At 43.3% G+C, this 24469-nt stretch overlaps 1 protein-coding gene across 1 annotated transcript in view; it reads left to right on the forward strand.

The window, feature by feature from the left end:
* The first annotated feature begins 16175 nt into the window (after positions 1-16175).
* Positions 16176-24469, forward strand: part of LOC126100360 (cellular tumor antigen p53-like) — a 96579-nt gene continuing 88285 nt past the window's right edge. Inside the window, exon 1 of the mRNA XM_049910970.1 lies at positions 16176-16236. The gene's annotated coding sequence lies outside the window, so the exon portion shown is untranslated. The remainder of the gene's footprint in view (positions 16237-24469) is intronic.

A 24469-nucleotide genomic window follows, 5' to 3' on the forward strand; every position in this document is an offset into this window, starting at 1 on the left:
GATCATATAAAGTTGATCGTCGGTAAAGCCAATGCCAGACTGAGATTCATTGGAAGAATCCTAAGGAAATGCAATCCGAAAACATAGGAAGTAGGTTACAGTACGCTTGTTCGCCCACTGCTTGAATACTGCTCAGCAGTGTGGGATCCGTACCAGATAGGGTTGATGGAAGAGATAGAGAAGATCCAACGGAGAGCAGCGCGCTTCGTTACAGGATCATTTAGTAATCGCGAAAGCGTTACTCTGCAGGAGAGACGCTCAGTAGCTCGGTATGGGCTTCTGTTGAAGTTTCGAGAACATACCTTCACCGAGGAGTCAAGCAATATATTGCTCCCTCCTAAGTATATCTCGAGAAGAGACCATGAGGATAAAATCAGAGAGATTAGAGCCCACACAGAGGCATGCCGACAATCCTTCTTTCCACGAACAATACGAGACTGGAATAGAAGGGAGAACCGATAGAGGTACTCAGGGTACCCTCCGCCACACACCGTCAGGTGGCTTGCGGAGTATGGATGTAGATGTAGATGTAGATGTAGATAGCTCTGCACTCCGCTTAGGCAAGTGCTCCGGCCAACCCCGCCATACAGCAGACAACACCCTGCAGAGGAGGGGACAACAACTTCTTGCGCTGTAATCCGAAATTTGTCAATGATGTGTCGCTGCCGGCTTGGGTAGCCGAGCGGTTCTAGGCGCTACAGTCTGGAACCGCGCGACCGCTACGGTCGCAGGTTCGAATCCTGCCTCGGGCATGGATGTGTGTGATGTCCTTAGGTTAGTTATGCTTAAGTAGTTCTAAGTTCTAGGGGACTGATGACCTCAGAAGTTAAGTCTCATAGTGCCTAGAGCCATTTTTTTCATGTGTCGCTGATCTGCGTCTAATGCAAAACGCGCTTCATGGCTATCAAATTGGGCCTCTGGGCTGCAAGCGCTAAAGTGCTTCGGCATTGGAGAGCTGTGAGGTGGGCCGAAAATGGATCTCATAGCTGTCGTCGCATAGGAACAACGCCCACCGTTGCAACTGCGGGAGCCGCTTTATCAGGAACTTTCGAATGGAGCCGAATAGCGAAATAAAGGTCTTGTGGTAGGTAACCAGGTGAAACTTACAAGGAACGGCTTGAGTGCGGGGTCGCAACTTCAATCTATAGTAAGGCTCATATAAAAGTGTTGTGTTGATACGAAGGAAGAAAGAAAAATTGGGTTTAACGTCCCGTCAACATTGAAGTTATTAGAGACGGAGCACAAGCTCGGATTGCGTCAAGGATGGGGAAAGAAATCGGCCGTGCCATTTCAATGAAACCATCCCGGAATTTGCCTGCAAAGATTTAGGGAAATCTTTGAACCTGTATCTGGATTAACAGAGGTGGGTTTAAACCGTTGTCTTCCCGAATGCGAATCCAGTGTGCTAATCACTGCGCCACCTCGCTGGGTGTTGTGTTAACAATTACGAGAGGAAAGATGTTAGCTGCTAATGACTTGCCGTGTGCATCGGGAGGGCGACAGAAAATGAGTGTCCAGGAGGTGTATAGATCAACCTTGTGTGGAATATATGTATTACACTTCACAAAATGGACATCGTCGACATTCAAGAAATGTAGAAAACAAACCATTAACTTGCACCATTAAAACCGAATGAAAAATGGCACGCCACAGTGATCGCAAAGGTTCGCACCATCAAGATCGAAGGCGAACTCCTTAGGAGCTACAAACCGTGCATGACGTTCAGCTAGATATCCACTCTTTAACGAATGGATATACACTCCTGGAAATGGAAAAAAGAACACATTGACACCGGTGTGTCAGACCCACCATACTTGCTCCGGACACTGCGAGAGGGCTGTACAAGCAATGATCACACGCACGGCACAGCGGACACACCAGGAACCGCGGTGTTGGCCGTCGAATGGCGCTAGCTGCCCAGCATTTGTGCACCGCCGCCGTCAGTGTCAGCCAGTTTGCCGTGGCATACGGAGCTCCATCGCAGTCTTTAACACTGGTAGCATGCCGCGACAGCGTGGACGTGAACCGTATGTGCAGTTGACGGACTTTGAGCGAGGGCGTATAGTGGGCATGCGGGAGGCCGGGTGGACGTACCGCCGAATTGCTCAACACGTGGGGCGTGAGGTATCCACAGTACATCGATGTTGTCGCCAGTGGTCGGCGGAAGGTGCACGTGCCCGTCGACCTGGGACCGGACCGCAGCGACGCACGGATGCACGCCAAGACCGTAGGATCCTACGCAGTGCCGTAGGGGACCGCACCGCCACTTCCCAGCAAATTAGGGACACTGTTGCTCCTGGGGTATCGGCGAGGACCATTCGCAACCGTCTCCATGAAGCTGGGCTACGGTCCCGCACACCGTTAAGCCGTCTTCCGCTCACGCCCCAACATCGTGCAGCCCGCCTCCAGTGGCGTCGCGACAGGCGTGAATGGAGGGACGAATGGAGACGTGTCGTCTTCAGCGATGAGAGTCGCTTCTGCCTTGGTGCCAATGATGGTCGTATGCGTGTTTGGCGCCGTGCAGGTGAGCGCCACAATCAGGACTGCATACGACCGAGGCACTCAGGGCCAACACCCGGCATCATGGTGTGGGGAGCGATCTCCTACACTGGCCGTACACCACTGGTGATCGTCGAGGGGACACTGAATAGTGCACGGTACATCCCAACCGTCATCGAACCCATCGTTCTACCATTCCTAGACCGGCAAGGGAACTTGCTGTTCCAACAGGACAATGCACGTCCGCGTGTATCCCGTGCCACCCAACGTGCTCTAGAAGGTGTAAGTCAACTACCCTGGCCAGCAAGATCTCCGGATCTGTCCCCCATTGAGCATGTTTGGGACTGGATGAAGCGTCGTCTCACGCGGTCTGCACGTCCAACACGAACGCTGATCCAACTGAGGCGCCAGGTGGAAATGGCATGGCAAGCCGTTCCACAGGACTACATCCAGCGTCTCTACGATCGTCTCCATGGGAGAATAGCAGCCTGCATTGCTGCGAAAGGTGGATATACACTGTACTAGTGCCGACATTGTGCATGCTCTGTTGCCTGTGTCTATGTGCCTGTGGTTCTGTCAGTGTGATCATGTGATGTATCTGACCCCAGGAATATGTCAATAAAGTTTCCCCTTCCTGGGACAATGAATTCACGGTGTTCTTATTTCAGTTTCCAGGAGTGTAGAATCATATTGGTGTAACGGGGCAATGAGAACTGATGGAATGTGGCGGCATGCTACCAACTATGAAGCAGTCTATCGTAGAGGTTATCGTGAAACTGGCTATCCTTTAAGCCCGATAATACCTTTTATAGGCATGGGAAAAACAAATATCCGGAAGCTAAATTTGTCCAGTGTTCCAGGTGGTATAACTTCAATGTCACTCACTTTTTAGGAGGGATAATTTGCTGTAAAGGAGTATGATTTTTTTAATGCAGACTAGGAATCAAGCAGAAGCAAATTATTTTGACCAGCTATTGACCAAAAGCAGTGTTCATACTATAGTTGTAGTTCTCTTATGCCCAATTTCCCACTCTTGCTTGCTGTGACTTGAATATTCCCTACTGCCCTTGCAAGATCACGCATACAAGAAAGAAGCGTAGAGAGCAGAGCACCTCCAACTTCTCGCAGCACAATGAGTAACTTTCCAGCCACTTTACCATCCAAATTAACAGTCGGCACAGTTAAATACGAATGCGTTAAAACATTGATATTACTTGATCTTCGTACAACTCTCTCTAATTTCCAGCGTTCCTTTCATATGCATCCCCTCTTCAAATCCCAATTGTTCGGAGTTGAAAACAAATTCCTTAATGAACGATGGAATAGATTTGTTTATCTTATCTACAACTTTTGGGCCGGTTCCGCAGTATGTTTGATGGACTGAAACCTTCAGACACTGAAACAGTGCTAATTTTTTAAAGTATGCAAGTAATGCATTAGAGTTGTTTTTTTTTTCAGTATGTTTTTGTGGCAGGCTAATTCATTATTAAGTAGCTTTCTATATTGTGTGGGAAACAGTTTTGCAAGATCATCAGAGGTCGATATTAACGTGGTTTCACTATCTAACCCCACTTCAAATAAGGCACTTGAATTACTAAAAGCCAAGTAGAAGACATAAAGAAAACCTATAACTCTTGAAAGGAAAGATTCTGAGGGAGAATTGTCTATTGCACAAAATTTGCACTGGACTGGCTACTGAACTCAACATTAAACAAACCATGAAACTTCCTGGCAGATTAAAACTGTGTGCCCGACCGAGACTCGAACTCGGGGCCTTTGCCTTTCGCGGGCAAGTGCTCTACCATCTGAGCTACCGAAGCACGACTCACGCCCGGTACTCACAGCTTTACTTCTGCCAGTATCTCGTCTCCTACCTTCCAAACTTTACAGAAGCTCTCCTGCGAAACTTGCAGAACTAGCACTCCTGAAAGAAAGGATATAGCGGAGACATGGCTTAGCCACAGCCTGGGGAATGTTTCCAGAATGAGATTTTCACTCTGCAGCGGAGTGTGCGTTGATATGAAACTTCCTGGCAGTTTTAATCTGCCAGGAAGTTTCATATCAGCGCACACTCCGCTGCAGAGTGAAAATCTCATTCATTAAACAAACCAGTTTTTCACAGAATGTGATGGAAGCACATAGCACTATGTTCGTTTTAGTAATTCTGGGTGCCATTTGACTTAACAAATGAAAAAATTGGTGATTATACTTTCTAAAATACACTCCTGGAAATTGAAATAAGAACACCGTGAATTCATTGTCCCAGGAAGGGGAAACTTTATTGACACATTCCTGGGGTCAGATACATCACATGATCACACTGACAGAACCACAGGCACATAGACACAGGCAACAGAGCATGCACAATGTCGGCACTAGTACAGTGTATATCCACCTTTCGCAGCAATGCAGGCTGCTATTCTCCCATGGAGACGATCGTAGAGATGCTGAATGTAGTTCTGTGGAACGGCTTGCGATGCCATTTCCACCTGGCGCCTCAGTTGGACCAGCGTTCGTGCTGGACGTGCAGACCGCGTGAGACGACGCTTCATCCAGTCCCAAACATGCTCAATGGGGGACAGACCCGGAGATTTTGCTGGCCAGGGTAGTTGACTTACACCTTCTAGAGCACGTTGGGTGGCACGGGATACATGCGGACGTGCATTGTCCTGTTGGAACAGCAAGTTCCCTTGCCGGTCTAGGAATGGTAGAACGATGGGTTCGATGACGGTTTGGATGTACCGTGCACTATTCAGTGTCCCCTCGACGATCACCAGTGGTGTACGGCCAGTGTAGGAGATCGCTCCCCACACCATGATGCCGGGTGTTGGCCCTGTGTGCCTCGGTCGTATGCAGTCCTGATTGTGGTGCTCACCTGCACGGCGCCAAACACGCATACGACCATCATTGGCACCAAGGCAGAAGCGACTTTCATCGCTGAAGACGACACGTCTCCATTCGTCCCTTCATTCACCACTGGAGGCGGGCTGCACGATGTTGGGGCGTGAGCGGAAGACGGCCTAACGGTGTGCGGGACCGTAGCCCAGCTTCATGGAGACGGTTGCGAATGGTCCTCGCCGATACCCCAGGAGCAACAGTGTCCCTAATTTGCTGGGAAGTGGCGGTGCGGTCCCCTACGGCACTGCGTAGGATCCTACGGTCTTGGCGTGCATCCGTGCGTCGCTGCGGTCCGGTCCGAGGTCGACGGGCACGTGCACCTTCCGCCGACCACTGGCGACAACATCGATGTACTGTGGAGACCTCACGCCCCACGTGTTGAGCAATTCGGCGGTACGTCCACCCGGCCTCCCGCATGCCCACTATACGCCCTCGCTCAAAGTCCGTCAACTGCACATACGGTTCACGTCCACGCTGTCGCGGCATGCTACCAGTGTTAAAGACTGCGATGGAGCTCCGTATGCCACGGCAAACTGGCTGACACTGACGGCGGCGGTGCACAAATGCTGCGCAGCTAGCGCCATTCGACGGCCAACACCGCGGTTCCTGGTGTGTCCGCTGTGTTGTGCATGTGATCATTGCTTGTACAGCCCTCTCGCAGTGTCCGGAGCAAGTATGGTGGGTCTGACACACCGGTGTCAATGTGTTCTTTTTTCCATTTCCAGGAGTGTATTTATAAAATGCAAATTCCTCTTCCTCGAACTTCTTGTAGCGAGTGTGAAATTCCCCTGCTGTGTCACATAATGACATTATTTAGACCCAGATTCCTTTTTTCTCTCTCTCTTTTCCTTCCCTAATGCATACACTACCACTGCAAGTTGCAGACCGTTTGAGTCCGATATCAAACGTGGACTCCAGCATCAACATGTAGGACGTACGGTACTCAGGACAGCAATTATGTGTAATAACAACTAACAGACGTACAATTCCATACAAATATATTTTATTGTCCCACAAGGTACAAAGCACGTTGTCACAAACATCAGAGGGAACTAACCGCAGGTCCAGAGAGATCAGTGGAGCTATCTCAGGCCAGCGATATAGTTCCGGGCGACTCCATAGTTACGTCCCCACAGCCCCCCCCCCCTCCCCCATTGTGCGGATCACGTGCGAGGAAACGATGTCCACACAGGAGTGAAAGCTATGTGGGAGAAGAGGCAACAAGCCAGGTAGTTCCTTCCAGACCACTAGAGGCGCTACGGGTCAAACGAAGCTGCAATTGACCAATGAGAACTGTCCAATGGCGGTTATTGAAATTATATCGTCTTGTTCTGTACTGAAGTCCACGGTTACAGTCGTATTTGTATATGTTTCATATTTACGTATTACTCATCTTCATTATAAACAGGTTTATTACTTTAAATATCATAAAAATCACTGTGGAACTGAAGAGATTTCCTGCAGAAAAAATGTCCGCAATTAATCCTAAGGTAAGACATTTAATTTTCAGTAAATAATCTCGTAGCCTATAAATGAAACGTATTCTCTTCCGTCGTGAATGAAGCTGTGTGATTTCTGTTTGCTTACTTAAATAACTTTGATATGTCAGTAGTAGTTTTATTTGATGAAGAATTTTATGTTATTCAGAATATTCAACACAACAAATTGACATAGAAATACTCCTGTAAATTCCCTGGCTGTTCATCTGGATATTACGTCGGTTCAATGGAGAAAGTTAGGAACAAGCATTTCAACAGATTTCCAAAACTACTTCAAGGATTACTTCTGAAGCGGAAAAGTGTTTGTAAACTGTGACTTGATGTGAATTGTGCTACTTATTTTGTTTGTGAAGATCATTTTTTCAAGGAAGATTTTATGAATAAAACTAGGCATAGGCTTAACAGGGGTGAGTTTCCAAAACATGTGGCAGGTGTTCCATGTAAAATTGTTAATATCAGTAGTGAATCGGGTGAAACTGTTGCTCATAGTGAAATTTTTATTGTGTGCTTAACAAATAAAAAGTAAGTTTTGTTTTCATTTCACTGTTTTTATCCACCTTTCCTATTTTTGGTACTTAATATTGATGTCTTCTTTTCGTGTTGAAGCGTTTACAGTTATAAGATGTAGGAACTTTTTTAAGAAATTAATGGTCAGTAGTGCACGTTTCCTGGGCAATTACTCAGAAATTACAGTCCTGAAACATAGTTGTAACAAATTTATTACACTGTGACAAAAATTTCTTAATTGAACCTCTTTAACTGCCGATTATTCTCTAATAATAGTTTTTTTCTTCCACTGACCCCACAGCTTATAAGATGTCAAAGTATGACATTATTCAGGAATATTTGTGGTCCAATTTATATGCAACAATTTTTATTTAGCATGTAACAGTTATTTAGTCTACAAGCTTGTTTCGACTTACTGTCAGTTTCAAGTGTTGCGTCTAGTTTTTGTAACGCACAAAACACCCTGGAGCTCTTATATGTTAACAGAAATCAAGTGTGTCAGTTTGCAAGTTTATTCTTGATGTTTGCACCTGACAGTTGCTGCTCAAGAAAAGATCATAGAAGACTGTCAGATGCAAACGTCAAGAATAGACATGACACACTTATATTGATTTCTATCAACATATAAGAGCTCCAGGATGTTTCGTGTGTCATAAAAACTAGACGCAGCACTTGAAACTGACAGTAAGTCGAAACAAGCTTGTAGCTTAAGGGGCTCCGGAAAGGCTCAAAATCATGAAAAGTTCAATTTTTACTTTTTTGCTTTTTCTGAATCTGCAGACTATTACCTTTTAATAGATATATAATGTATTCAATTCCGAAGACTACAACTATTTTTTAATTTTTTTTTAAATGTGTTCTACATGGGCGTGACCCACTGTGGCGCTGTTAAACTGCTGTCAAATGGTGTTATTATTAACGTCCGTGTTCATCAGGTACATTTTAGTGATGTGAGATAAAGTATGTGTTGTGGCTAACCTGTGATGGTTCAATATATATCGCTGGTGTGATTGTCGATTGTTTCATGTTTATTTACTCTGTCGTTATCTCGAAAATATTCGTAATTAATTCTGTTTCTTGAGTCTCTGTTTTGTTGAGGTATAATAATGAGTAAAAGTAAAGTTATTAGAAATCCTCTGAAGGCTTTTAAGAAAAGGAGAAATGTTGGAAAGCCAAAGGTATGTGTTATTACTGTAAACAATAAAGACGATAACCAAGTGAGTGAACCTAACCTCTCAAGTACACCTGGCCATAGCAGTCAAAGTGGGAAAGAAAATACTTCACAGAAGAAGCTTGGTTCAATGAGTGAAAATTATGAATGTTTTATGGGCGAATCGGATGTGAATGAAATATTTGATATGTCGGTTCTCAAAGGAATTTTTTCAAACTGTGTAAGATGTATTCATTGTAGTGAAGTTGGTCTGGAACTCTCCATAATAAAGCACGTAGGACTTGCTAGTGAAATACAACTGAAATGTGATAAGTGTTCATACATGACCACCTTTTGGAACAGTGTTGCAGTAACTGCAACTGAAGAAAATGGTAGCAAAATCTACGAACACAACATTAGATTTGTTTATTCCTTGCGTTCAGTTGGTAAGGGTGCTACTGCAGGAGCAATTTTCTGTGGCATCATGAATCTTCCAAATCCCCCAACCAAGTTTACGACCTACAATAAATTAATAGGGTCTAAAGTAGAAGATGTCTGTATAGAATCTATGAAGAACGCTGTGGAAGAGGCAGTAATGGAAAATAATGGTAACAGAGATTTGACTGCAGCGTTTGATGGTACCTGGCATAAATGGGGACACACATCTCTTCATGGTGTAGTATCTGCCACCAGTATGTATACAGGGAAAGTTTTAGATGTAGCAGTAATATCAAAGTATTGTAGATGTCCACAAAAATATAAAGGTACACATGAAAATAATTGCAAAGCTAACTATAGTGGCAGTAGTGGAGGAATGGAAGTGGCTGGTGTTGCCAGTATATTCCAGCGTTCTGAGGCGTGTGATAAAGTGCGATATGTTAATTACCTTGGTGACGGTGATTCTAAAAGTTTCAAACATGTTCAAGGACTGAAGCCCTATGGTGATGATGTTGTAGTGCAGAAATTTGAGTGTATTGGACACGTACAGAAGTGAATGGGAACAAGACTTCAGCGACTGAAAGCTTTGTACAAAAAACAAAAACTCAGTGATGGTAAAGGGTTGGATAGGAAGGGAAGGTTAACTGACAGTGTAATTGACAAAATACAGAACTATTATGGAATGGCTATTAGGCAAAATACACAAAGTGTCGACGAAATGAAGAAGGCTGTTTGGGCTCTTTTTTTCATACTTCTTCAACCGATGAAAATCCCCAACATAGCTTGTGTCCCAAAGAAGAAAACAGTTGGTGTAAATATAACAAAGGATTGCTAACTGGTGAAGTGTACACTCATAAGCATAGTCTGCCTCATGCAATAATGGAGGTGATAAAACCTATTTTCAGAGACTTAGCAGCACCTGAACTGTTGAAAAAGTGTATTCACGGAAAAACTCAAAACCCCAATGAAAGTGTAAATAGTGTTATATGGTCGAGAATCCCCAAGACTGTATTTGTTGGAATAGAAACACTTCACTTTGGTGTGTATGATGCTGTTGCGACTTTCAATGATGGCAACATTGTAAGGTGCAAGGTATTTAGAAATATGGGAATGAAGATAGGTTCTAACATGGTACGAGCGATGCTTGCTTTAGACAAGGAACGCCTTCGGGCTGCAGACGGGGCTGTAAAGAGTCTAGAAACACAAGCAAGAGTAAACAGGAGGAGGAACAAGAGGAAGCTGGAGGAGGAGTTTGCAGAGGATGAAGATAATCCATCCTATGGACCTGGAATGCACTAAAAAGTTAATCCTATCTTTGTCGCTCGATTCCCAAAACTTTTATTTTCTCATACTAATTGCATGTTTTCTAAGGATCTTCCAAACATATTTGTTTCAAACTTTCAGTAAATGTTACACAGTACCTTCTGCATAATTTAACACAGCCTTTTTCCAAAAAACTGTATATTTTTGAATATATAAATAAAAAATTGCAAAAAAATGTTGTGAATTTTCATTACAATTGAAAAAAAATCATCTTTAATAACTGAACTAAAATTTTGTAAAATCCCTGTGTTAAGTTGTAGCCCATATTCCAATAAATAATCTGTAAAAAGTTCAACTTCCTACCTCAAATACTTTGTGAGGAAAGATGTAATTTATAAGCGTTATTTTAACATTGTAAGTATAGGGCGTTCCGGAGCCCCTCAAATAGCTGAAACTAAATAAAATCGTTGCAGCTAAATTGGACTACAAATATTCCTGAATAATAGGTTGTCACTACTGTATTTCAGTGTGCTATAGCTGTGTTTAAATTATTTTATTATGATGCTAACCAAAATAATTACGTAGCACGCCCAGAAAACTGAGATAAGAAAATTAAAAGAAAAAAAACAGCTTACATAAGCTAGGAGGGATGCAACCCGCAATGTTTATGCTTTTTTAGTTCATCTCCATACCACTAGAGACGCTGCTATCGGTCAGTGTTGCCCTCTTTTAACACGGGAGTTGCGCTTCTCTTTTCTTGTTGTTCTGTGAGTGTGCACCGGCGGGATGTAGGTAAGGTGGGGGCATTAATCACTGAAATGTCGTAATCGGCAGGTGCGCCGGCAGGCGCAGTGCATAGCCACAGCGCGAAATGGGAGGAGCCTCTGGGGGCTGTGGATAGGGGGATGCGGCGCGGTGTAGGCACTATGACGGTCCGCGACCGGTGAGAAAGAGGAAGGCATGACGTCATTATCGGTGACGGCGGGGGAGCAGCATACCCGGCGTGATTATTAGAGGTTTTTGAGGCGGCGGCAGGCGTCATCCCCACAGTCGCCGATGGGAGCGCCGTATACAGGGGCTGTGACGATGAGGGCTACATTCGGCCTGTTTCGATGATGGAGGACAGGGGCGTGGCATGTTTGATTGACCAGGAGACTACACTGCGACCTACCTTCCTATTTCTGAAACTGGCGGAGATATGAGGGTAATCCCAAAAGTAAGGTTTCCTATTTTTTTATACGTACATAGACCTGTTTATTTCTACAGTGGTTTACATCAGTTTACAGCTTGAACATTTAGCTATTTTTCGACATAATCACCATTTCTGTCGATGCATTTTTGTAGACGCTGTGGCAGATTTTGTATGTCCATATCATACCAGCTTGCCGCCATGCTGTTCAGAAAGTTATGAACCTCTTCTTTCACCTCGTCGTCGGAGCTGAATCGCTTTCCGGCCAAATGTTCTTTTAACCTAGGGAACAGGTGATAGTCACTGGGTGCCAAGTCAGGACTATAGGGTGGGTGGATGATTATGTTCCACTGGAACTGTTGCAGGAGAGCAACGGTTTGCCGAGCGATGTGTGGGCGAGCGTTGTCATGGAGAATGTGTAGGCCATTGCTCAACATTCCTCTTCTCTGGTTCTGAATTGCCCATTTGAGTTTTTTCAGAGACTCACAGTACCTGTCAGCGTTAATTGTGGTCCCAGTGGGCATAAAGTCGACCAACAATACCCCTTTCCGATCCCAAAAAACGGTTGTCATGACTTTACCGGCAGACTGTGTTTGTTTGAATTTCGGCGGCTTTGGCGAAGAAAGAGCCGCCACTGGCGTGATTGTTGCTTGGTCTCGGGTGTAAAGTGGTATGCCCAGGTTTCGTCACCCGTGACAATTGAGTCCAGAAATTGTCCTGTTCGGATGCAAGGCGGTGAAGAAATGCGCGGGAAGCATCAACTCGTTGCCGTATGTGGTCCTCAGTCAGCATTCGTGGCACCCATCTTGCGCACACCTTCCGGTAGTTCAATGTTTCCGATAAAATTCTGTAAGCGGTGCTTCGGGAAAGCTCAGGAACCAACGTGCAGAGATCATTCAGGTGATTCGCCGACCTTCACGCATGCTTTGCTCAACCTTCAATACTGTCTCCTCAGAAATTGACGGTCTCCCGCTCCTTTGTTCGTCGTGTATTTCGGTCCGACCACTTGCAAACTCTTTACACCATTTACGAACATTTTTGACATCCATGCACGACTCATCATACACTCCCGCCAATTGGCGGTGGATTTCAATCGGTGCAGTACCCTTTGCGTTCAAAAACCGAATAACTGCGCGCAAATCGCACTTGGCGCTAACATCCAACGGGAGCTCCATTCTCAACGGCTGCCAAGCCAAGACTGACCGCCTCAGCGCGGCGTGCGCATAACACACAGTGCGTGAAGCACTCTTCATAACAGTGTGACCAACTGCCATACAAACAGAGTTCTGTACCTATAAAAAAAACAGAATACCTTACTTTTGGAATTATCCTCGTAACTAACTGTAAGTCACATAGGGTGACGTCAATATCTTTCAGCTGAAGGTCACTCATATTTAGCTGTACTTTGAAGTGAATCTCTGTTGGCTGCAGAGGTGTCCATGCAGGGCATGGCACCAGGGAATTGGCTAAAGTCCTTGCAGGCTTCAGTCTGTTTAAGGACACTGTAGTGGCCTTTCCAAAGATGATAATATCAAACGTGTTGGTGTCCACTTGCCTGCACAGTATGGGCCACTGTAGGGGCGGGGGAGGGGGGGGGGGAAATGGGGTGCAAAGCCGTCTTCAGGACATCTGTGTGCAGGTGTTTAAGTCCTTATGAACAAATAATGTAGGCTTTGTGTGACAGGTAGACAGTGGCACGTGGACGTTGCATGCATGCTCACACACGCGCTGCTCTAGTTCTGGCAGGTCGTGGTCTGGTGAAGCTACACTGAGCGTGACAAATTCTGCAGGGAACCAGAGTGACTCACCATATTGGACTTCAGCAAGCGAGGCATTCAAATCTTTTTTATGAGCAGTCCTAATCCCAAAGAGAATCCAGGGCAGGGCGTCAGTCCACGATTGAGAATGGCAGATTAATACTGCCTCGAACATGCAGTGCCATCGTTCCACTAGGCTGTTCGACTGGAGGTGGAAACGATTGCCAGTGATGGATAAGATGTATTTTGAACCCTACGATGCAGGGAGTGGCCCAACTGAATCAATATGAACACTTTGCAAACGCCCCTTTGGGGTAGGGAATTTCCCAAAAGGAGGCTGAGCGTGGCATCCTATGTTTGCCTATTGACAAGCGACACAGGCCCTGGTCCATCAGTGCAGTCACGCTTTACACTGGAGCGACCAAGCATTCTGTGACTAATTTGAGTGTGGGACATATGCAGGGATGTGCAAGACTGTGCAACACGTCAAACTCATTTTTATGATAGTATTGTAGGATGACTGTTCATATCCTCTGACTCGACACATCATACCAAACAGTTTGGGGCTCCTGGCAGTGTGTGCTATTGTAGATGTAGCCCAGTGTCTTGTCCAGAGCGCAGTTGTTGTAGGTCGGGTTCTGTGGCCTATGCGTCAGCGAGTAGATCAAAGTCCAGCCGAGTAAGTCCGCAGCTCGTGGTCGTGCGGTAGCGTTCTCGCTTCCCGCGCCCTGGTGCCCTGGTTCGATTCCCGGCGGGGTCAGGGATTTTCTCTGCCTCGTGATGACTGGGTGTTGTGTGCTGTCCTTAGGTTAGTTAGGTTTAAGTAGTTCTAAGTTCTAGGAGACTGATGACCATAGATGTTAAGTCCCATAGTGCTCAGAGCCATTTTGAACCAGCCGAGTAAATGTGGCCACCAAGCTAGACAGGTAGAGAGTGATTATATTTTCCGCACCTCGGATGTGTCTGAGGATCGGTAGTAAATTGCGAGACCAGGTCAGGTGCAAATGCGCCTTGACATTGTGTTGACACAACGGTTTTTGATCGTGTTCGCAAGAGGCTTGTGGTCGGTGTAAATGGATAGAGGACATCCTTCATTGTCATCCTGAAAATAGCGGACCGCCTCATAGATGGCCAACAGCTCTCTATCAGGAGTCGATCACTTCTCTGAGTGTCGGTCGTCTTTCGAGAGAAAAAATGCAGCGACTGTGTTACGCTGGCGATCTCTTGTCGCAGTACCGCGCCAATAGCACCGTCGCTGGTGTCTGCGGTGATCATGAGGTGTGCTCCCAGTGACAGAATGGCGAGGATGACAGTCTGTGCGAGGTCGAATTTAATTTTGTCGAAGGCCGTTTGCATTTCATGTATCCACGTCATGTGTCGTTTGCCAGTGGTGTTCTTCCCGCGTAGCGGCCCTCAGATGTAAGAGTATTTCAGCAGCATGTGGGGGAAGACTCCTGCAAAAATTGATAATTCTGAGGAAATGTCGAAATTCTTGATAGTACGAGAGGTTGGGGGGGGGGAGGGGAGGGAGGAGATGGATTTGTTCCCTTTCTCTGGCGTGGGGCGTGTCCAACGAAGGTGAACACGTTTCCCGTAATTGGCATTTATCGTTATTAATTACGATGCCGTGAGCTGATAACTTGTCAAAGATGGTGCATAAATGAATCTCGTGTTCATGGGGAGAAAATTATCAAGAAAACCATCAAGTCATCTCGTTACGTACATCAGAAGGACATGTTAAATAGGAGGCCGTTAATAAAACTCTGCCAGGTCCGGACGGCGTTTTTTAACCCATCAGCATAAATAAAAAACAGATTGGCATGATTATTGAAGTTTTTGGTAGATTCTCGTCAGCCACAAGTATCTGTAAATTGGCCCATTTACAGTCAACAACACTGAATGCAGTGGCACTAGCAAGTTCATGTGCGAAGTCTTGTAAGTTCAGTACAGGGTGGCGATGAAGTACCGATAATCGCCACGTATCATCATTTTTGAGGACGAGCTTGATAGGAGAAGCTCAGGTACTGTCAAATACCCGTACAATACCAACACGCAAGAGTACGTCCACGGCGGCTTTCGAGTTTGCGAGGAGGTAGGCTACCTCGGGGCAGCGATGTCTTTCGGACCACACGTATATGTGCTACCGCGTTGTGTACGTGTACTTCGCGCGTAAAGACAGTTCAAATCAAATATGTGAAGACCGCAATTCCCGCGAAAAAACAGTTGATGTCCGGCATACGAGTTGAGATCACTGTGGAATTCACTTTGAAAGCAGATCGCCAGAGTTAGCTACCGGTATCTTGTCGATTGTGTACGACACAGCTGCGAAACTTGAAGTCAATGACATAATCAATACGTTTGCTTCATTCAAAGCAAGTGAAATACAAAATCAAATTATAATAAAAACACAACCCCCGAAAGGGGACATTTTATCAACTCTTAATGCCAGCCTTCTTTCTTTCATTTTTCATGGGCATAATTCATTTAATGTTTTGAATAATGCTAGATTTTTTAAACCTATATACAAACTTACAAAATTTGTCACATCTGCATAGAAAAAAAATGCAGTAAGGTGGATTTACCGGAACGACCTGGGAGGAGAAAACTTTGGCAGCTCTGTACGGTTCTACCAACGTACAATTATTGACTATAGCAAAGTAGTGTGACGTATTTCAATATTTTCATTTTTGGTACTCACCGTTACATTATACTTCAAAGCCTACTCCACATGAACAACATTACTCGTAGCATTAAAATAATAATCAAAAAGCCTTGTATTAATTTGAAAATAATCATAGTGCTCACCGACATTACTGACTGCCCACAATAATACATTTTCTTCGACAGTGAGTTTCACATGGTTTACAGGAATGTATATAATTAAAATATCTGAAAATAGACTCTTACAAATTAATTAATTTTTAATCTCATACTATTCACGCAAGTTGCCAACAGCTAATTTTAACCCGATTTCGGTGTGGTGCAGTTGGTAATGGACTGACACTTCGGGAGACGCCGCTTGGTTTGTGTGGGAAGGTAAGTCGTGACGTTTATAATCGTCTTTTATTATGCATGCTTAAACAGACTGAAAATTAGTAGATAACATCCAAACTACAGCTGGCTGCCTTGAAGAAAATGCCCTACACGAAAAGTGTAGATGATAAAGGCATCTCACAAGCAGTCGTCAGGGACAGGATTGAATTCTTACTTCGGCTTTACGAATTTAGTGTTTCTGCCTTTCCCAGTGTTAGGTACTGTCAATACTCGGATGGCTTTAATTTTCAAGTCAACTGTGGATTCCCTATCTCACCCATGTTCAGTCCACGCTCTGGCTCCGCCTGTAATCGACAGAACTTTTATTAAACTTAGATATTCCTTTCTTCGTTTTTAACTGTTCGGAAGCTTATTTAGTATACGGTATTGTGCCACAGTAGTAATTACCGCTTGTAACGTTACCTACGTCCATGTCGGTTGGCCTTTAATTAGGGTTATTATTATTAGTTTTATTGTAATTTACTGTTGCTGTGAAACCATAATGCAGAATGCTGTTCAAACAAAATTACCTTCCTTTGTAACACCTGCTGCATTATTTAGTCCTTCAACAAGAGAAAATGCACAATAAAGGTCTTAACGAATTGAAAATAGATAATTTCTGGGCACATAACAGTTGGACAGACCACTGAAATACCAAAGATGAAATAAGGCCTGCAGAGTATATGACATTCTCTCAGAACTATTGAAATTGGGAGAGCAAGCCATGAATTTTATATCACCTGGTATGAAAGCTATATACATGCTTTAATAAAGCAAAAGTCTTGTTTGTAAGAAACACATTTTAAATATTTTTGTGACTTTGCATTGAAAAGTTGTAATATTTACTTGAAAGTAAGTCAGCAGTAGAATTAAGGATGGAGCAGTTGGTGTTTTCTTTCTCAGTCATACAATCATATAACCTTTCATCTCTTTCTTGAGCTATTAGCACGATCAGCCTCAATTGCATGTGTTGACCAAGTTATCTAATAACCTTATCGTTCAGAACACCACCAGACACTCTGCAGTCTTATAACACATCCCTTTCCGCAGTATGTAAGATTTATTGTGCCCTTAAATGACTAAATTTTATGCTGAAATTTTCCAGTGAATACCACAAGGCTATGTTCGACATCCTGTTGTAAGGCCAGTAATGTATGAGTGTAACATTGTCTGTACACTCGGTCGTAATTTAGTTATTACTAGTCTGAGCTGCTTCTCATGGTATTTGCACTGTTCTAACAAATACTTGAAATATTAAAAAAGTGTGAGAGAGAATGGTTGGCCAATATCTCTATAATTAACATTTCGATAAAATTTAAAATATGTGTTAATATAAACTGTGTTTGTAACAGTCATCTGATAGAACTACTGCTCAAAATCACAACATTGTGTGTAGAGCCTATTGACAAAAGAATTTTCATTTATCTCAGCTCTGTTTTTGTATTTGCAGTTTCTGATCATGGCATTAGACTTTGTGATTATAAAAGTGTTAGCTTAGAAAACAGTAGCAGTTGGAGATTTATGTTGTTAACTTAATTTCCTGCCCTCCTGCATCTGTGAGCATCCATAAGCTACTCTTTTACTTATTGTTAATATTGTTTTCACTCTATCTATTCTGTGTTATCCTGCACATACTAGTGTTAAATTAGACTAGACCCGAATAGGCCAGGCCAGCTGCGGTGGTCTAGCGGTTCTGGCGCTGCAGTCCGGAACCGCAGGACTGCTACGGTCGCAGGTTCGAATCCTGCCTCGGGCATGGGTGTATGTGATGTCCTTAGGTTAGTTAGGTTTAAGTAGTTCTAAGTTCTAGGGGACTTATGACCTAAGATGTTGAGTCCCATAGTGCTCGGAGCCATTTTTTTTTAACCGAATAGGCCATGAATTCCCAACGGTACCGACTGGCCACTGTGTCATCCTCAGTCCACTGGCGTCACTGGATGCGTGTGTGGAGGGGCCTGTGGTCAGCACACCGCTCTCCCGGCCATATGTCAGATTATGAGACCAGAGCCACTACCTCTTGCATACTGCTATTGTCACCTCTTTATATAACTTCTCCTCCTCTCCATCCCCCTCCTCCCCATCTTCATCACAACTGCCTTCAACACCACCACCATCACCATTTTCTCTTGCCTACTTTCCTGCTGTGATAGGCAAAGAAAATACTGCTGTATGTGGTGTGTAGAGGGAATACTCTTGTGATGTTGTGTCAAATGGTGACGGTATTGCTGATGTGAACTTCTCCCAAAACCGAAAAGTTTTCATGGATATAAGGTCCGTGCTTTCATTATTCTGCAGAATCAATATGACAGAGTGCTATATTCATGAGTAGCTGGATACTAGTGCCATGCCAGAAAAACAGGAGAGAAATGATGACAATGCAACACAGGAAGACCACCTGTGGATGGGACTCAAACCCACGCCAGAATCTAGCAACAGGGCTGACCAAACACCAGACCTGACACAACACAACCAAGTCAATGCAAATCCTGCAACAACAAAGTGCAGTGAAGTTTCAACACAATGCTGTCAACACGTCAAGTACGAGCCACAATCCAAATCAAGAACAAATAGAAAATTTAATACCTAAGCAAAGTCGTTGACGAGTAGTCAGTAGTACGGTGGAGATAGTAACAGATGTTATCAGACTAATTAGATGACTGACTGAGCGGTTGAAGTGTAGCAGTATTTATGCCAGCTGCAGGGGACGCTATTGGCCGGAATGTTTGGGTAGCAACACTGTGGCAGGGCTGCGGTGACACTGCCCTGTGTTATCTGTCGAGGTCCATTTGATCCAGCGGGCAATCAAGTTTCACACAGCCCAATACCAGATTAACCACTGCAGTTGCATGTCCACGTATGAGGCACATTCCTGCCCTGTCTATTTATTTTCCATTAAGAGCCAGTTACATGGTAATAGTAAGATAAAGCTCACTTTAGAATGCAAGGGGGAAAGATTAATTGAAGAGATGATTCCTGACAATAGAAAGAAAATAAATTGAATTCAGATCAATGTACATCCAAAAATGGGTTAGTGAGCCTGCAGGGGGCAACTTGTACTGGTACATCGCATTACACACTATGTAGCATTAATTTGTTCCATGTTACAAAAGCTGTTCAAGGTCCCTGCATGGGATGCAATGGAAGCATTCACACATCACATCAAGGATTGCCTCACTCTTTTGAATATTCCAGGCTGTAGGTGAATAGTGTCACAGGCTTCTTGGACGTGCTGTTCAAGTGTCTGCTCACAAACAACTGCTTCAGAACATAATTACACTTTATAGATAACCTCACAAGAAAAACATCACACGGTAGGTCTCAATATTATGTAGAACCTGCTGTTCTAGAGGTTGTGTACAAACATAGAGCAGCCTCACAGGTTGTTCATTCTTTGGAAGGGCCATGCTCACACAGCCAAAAAATAATGCAAAGGTTTTGTGAGTTGGGTGGTGCTTTCTGTCTGGGTAAGTGGCCAACAAAATCCATGTGGTCTTTGCCCATTTCCACATTCCTAACCATAGACAAAAACAATATGACATACTCCTGAAGTGAATAATAAACCATTGTGTTTCAACTTAGCTGAAATGACACAACTTTCAACACAGAGAATAATGTTGTTGTTCATCAGTGCCATTTAGTTTGATATTCATCAGTGCCATTTAGATTGATAGATATGCATTAATTAAGTAATACATTAATATCATGTGATGTGTAATGGATAAAACTTTATGAGGGCTGTCCATGCTATATCCTCGAAGTATATGTTGTTAATATCTGTCATGAGTGGTTATGTGATTTTCTGATGGTGGAATAGCTGATTAGTGTCTTAATAATTTTTTGTATCATGTAAGAGCTATTAAGTATTTAATGTAACAAACACTGTAACATAGGTGCTAAAGTGCACTCTATCAGTTTTTTTCAGGGACAAACATACATGCACGCAACAAGTAATTTCACAATGAGTATTCGTTTTCCACCTTTTCCACACTGTGGCATTTCTGCTACTGATGTATACACTCTAGTACTCTGGATGCAAGTAAACAGAAACATTATGAGAAATAGAATGATAGCTTCCAAGCGAACATTGACCGCCTTCTACACTAGAGATCCTTCCGTCACATCAAAGATTTTGCTTTTATATTCATTGGCTTCCTCAAATACCAACAAAACACTTACCATCCAACCTAACTTAGACTTTGGGCTATACTACAGGTCAGTCACCGCATACTAGATTTAATATTCGCATTTTTAGGCTCTGCCAACTCACAGACTGATACTCATCTTCCAATCTAACCTACAACCCAGGTTATGTTACAGATAAGTCTGCCACAATAATGTAGATTTCATCTTTGAAGTTAATCATTAATAATAGTTCAACAGGTATGTGACAAAAGCAGGAAAAAAAAGCTGCCAGTGTGAGTAATTGCTATAATTTTGTCAGTACTACCAAGGTTCATATGTTTTGGGCAAAATCATTAATACACTTCAAGATAAAGGAGTAACACAAATGTCTGTCTGCAGCAAAATCAGAATTTGAACCAAAGGCCCCCACAAAATAAAGTCATTCATATGTAAGCACATGAAGACGTATCTACTGAGTGGCTGTTAATTACAACATACTGTGGTCCCAATGACTGTCTCCAACTTCACATGGAGATGTCCTACGTGTGTCTTCGTACCGTGAACAAACAATGTGTGTGGATGGCTCTTTGTCAAGTTTAGCGCTTAATGTAATATACCAGTACTAACTGCTTTAGTGCAGACTCACCATCCATTTCTTGAAATTTGAGCCTTTTTGTTCCTTTTTCTGTTTGGAATCACCACCAGAAATTTGCCTACTTAGTTAATACTCAGTCTGTATTTTTAAGTGACTAGGACTTTAAGGATGTTATAAAAGATCTTGTTTGTACAAGGAAACATCATACAAATTTTGTTTACTCCAACATGTATCTTTCTTTTTCATCATATGCCACTGCCCTAGCATAATGTTTGCAGATAATTCAGACATAACGCTTGAGCTAGTAGAAAAATTATTCAATTTGCAGACACTTGGGACATGCACAAAATATAAAAATCATTTATCCCAGTCTTGATAGCTACACATGAGAGTCTGAGGTGTTTAGAGTGGTGATGAAGCTGCCACATTGCAGATAGACTCAGTTCCTCACAGTACCACTCAGTGGAACGTGGCAGCATGGCATAAAAAGACTCCCAGATGAAAATGGCAGCTCTATGTAGTTTTTGTTGCCACTTCTGGTACACTCGGATTTTCTTATAGGTTTACTAGAAATGAAACTGCTGAATGAGGCTGCTGCTGTCATTTATAAAGCACTTGAATAGTATGGCCAGTGACCATGGAGCATGACATATTCTGTTGCCTCGCCATTGTCACTCCTGCACATGACAGAACGGTGACACTGATGTAGTTGGTTGGCAGGTTTACTTCTGTGGGAGGTAGTGGTAAAAGTGTGACTTATTTAAATTGTACGCTGAAAGGAGAGGAGTACTGAAAACAGGTTCATAGACCTGCTGCTGGATCACATTGTATAAAACTCTCAATATTTACTTGAGGCAGCTATCGTGTAATCAGGTAGTCACTGCTGGTAAGTAGCCACATTGGGCTGTCTTTCTTGTATAAACATTGCCACAGATTGTATCATATTGTGGACTGTGCTAGTAATTTTTGGGGTTATGTATTTACGTGCCTAAGCAATGCTGCCCATGTCAAGATGTGGTACTGTTACATTAGGTTCGTATGAGCAGTTGCCAGTGGGCTCGTGCGCATGCACAGAGCTGAATTCGTGTATGAGCAGTGCCTTCTTCCCGCTTCTAGCTACTTGAAGCGTGGCTGTTTGCTGTATGAGCAGTAGCAGCAAGTAGCCAGATGCTACCCGGAAAAATTTTTCTGGCGCGGCCAAGCTGGCAGATTCACGCATGCGCAGAGCAAGCTGAGTTATAGTGGAGGGATCCTTCCCCACATGACCCGTGTATATCTTTTGTGTCTTCGAAATATTGCTGCTGTCTTCGTTTACAGCTCCCACGTCAAATGAAATCAAAATAGATTTCTGTGGCCGGGAGCCATCAAGTGAATTAATATACATTCTCATAACCATGAAAGACCAAAATAAGTTAGTAGTTTCAAATTTCTAATTTTATGTTATTTCTACGTGATTAGTAATTAACCATTAATGTCTTAATGAAGCTATTTCTGTCTGTTTTGTAGATAAATTTGCTTCTATTATTTTTTTTCTACTGAAGCAGTTAGTTTATTTGGAACGAAGTGTTTCATTCCACACTATTGGCTACTTTCAACTTCGTTCAATTTCAAGTGCAAATTTTCATTTTCTGGGATGAATGACATTATACCGTAATAAAGAACCAAACATGAGAATACAGTACTGGACCTCGTAGAAAATTGGTATCATGAAAACCACATGAAAAGCTGAATATCAGGTACTCCAGAGTGCATCTGGACATAGAAATGGGCAATTAGAGCAGAATGAAGCATTTTACTGTGGTTTATGAAATTCCCATGCTGGTTGGAGTAGTCTCTGATGTCCTGTTCCTTTTATGACACTGTAAGATCTCTTAATGCTATATATGTACGAACATACATAAATATAATAGAGGGAAACATTCCACGTGGGAAAAATATATATAAAAACAAAGATGATGAGACTTACCAAACAAAAGCGCTGGCAGGTCGATAGACACACAAACAAACACAAACATACACACAAAATTCAAGCTTTCGCAACAAACAGTTGCTTCGTCAGGAAAGAGGGAAGGAGAGGGAAAGACGAAAGGATGTGGGTTTTAAGGGAGAGGGTAAGGAGTCATTCCAATCCCGGGAGCGGAAAGACTTACCTTAGGGGGAAAAAAGAACAGGTATACACTCGTGCGCGCACACACACACACACACACACACACACACACACACACACACATCCGTCCGCACATACACAGACACAAGCAGACATTTGCAAAGGCAAAGAGTTTACAGATGCCTGTAAGTGTATGAGCAGAGCAAGCACCAAGGACGGGGCTGCCTACATCATCGTAGCTGCGCATGCGCAGTACAGCCTGTTGCCTGGCGTTGTCCGGTAACTGCTCAAATGAACCTATTGCAACCAATCTCCATATTAAATTGGTTATGCCCTGTGACTTCCCAAATCATACCATTTCACTATTCTCATTGTGACATCTGATCTGTGCTCATCACAGCCTTGCAATTGTCAGAACTTGTGAAGAAAAGTTGAGTGACCTGTAGGAGCATTTATTTGATATCTCAAATGGTCTGCAACTTTTGTCTGGTATTTTAGCCATGACCACTACCAAACTGTCAGTCAAATCCACGGCCGTTCCTTGTTGTTGACAATGCCATGTAATGTAACAGGAGGAATTGCTTACTTGTTACTCCAGATGAGTCCTATAATCTGATGCGTGGATGATATGAATTGTTGGTTAAAGCAGATCGAGGCTCAGGCAGGGTTTGCATTGTAGCCGTTTCCAAGAAACAGTTGCAGTATGCTCATACAAGTGCTTTGCGCTTGGAGAAAGTGTGTATCCTGCAAATTACATCTCTTGCTTGTGTAGAATTTTTTGGTTACCACCACCATCAGCGATGACAGATCGCAACTAATGGAAGACAAATTCACTCAGTCTCTCCACAATCACTTCTAATGCTCACATTGTCTACAACGTTCACAGTAGAGTGCACAGAACACTACTTCACACTCATTGGCAGTCAGAGAATGCATGATGTAGATGCACAAAACAAGCCTAAACTCAACCACCACCATTCAGGACTCCTACTATAGTTTGTCCAGTGTTGGAGTCCACATGTGGGAACTATATCACCGGCTCTTATTTGGTTTCTAATTACATTTCTTTTTATTGTAGTGCATCATTCACTTACCATATGTTGTTTGCATTTGCTCTTTGTTGTTAATTTTCTATTTCCTTCCATTCAAACTTTCATTACCGGTTGCCTGCAATCACAACACCTCCTCCCCACATTTACCTTTATGGAATAAGTTTATGAAGTTCCAAATGCTAGAGTTTCAACAGTATTTTGACATTTATGTGGCAGCCTTACCCAGTTGTTGTTTCAGTAGTAAGCAGATACTCTTGTTATTTTATTTTTTCTTAATTTAGTGTCACATTGTCTTTTTTAGGACAGATAGTTAATTTTGTGTGTTAATGGTGATGTAGTTAAGTATCGTATTCGAAGTCT

The sequence above is a fragment of the Schistocerca cancellata genome, chromosome 9, assembly GCF_023864275.1.
Source record: "Schistocerca cancellata isolate TAMUIC-IGC-003103 chromosome 9, iqSchCanc2.1, whole genome shotgun sequence".
NCBI classification, from domain to species: domain Eukaryota; kingdom Metazoa; phylum Arthropoda; class Insecta; order Orthoptera; family Acrididae; genus Schistocerca; species Schistocerca cancellata.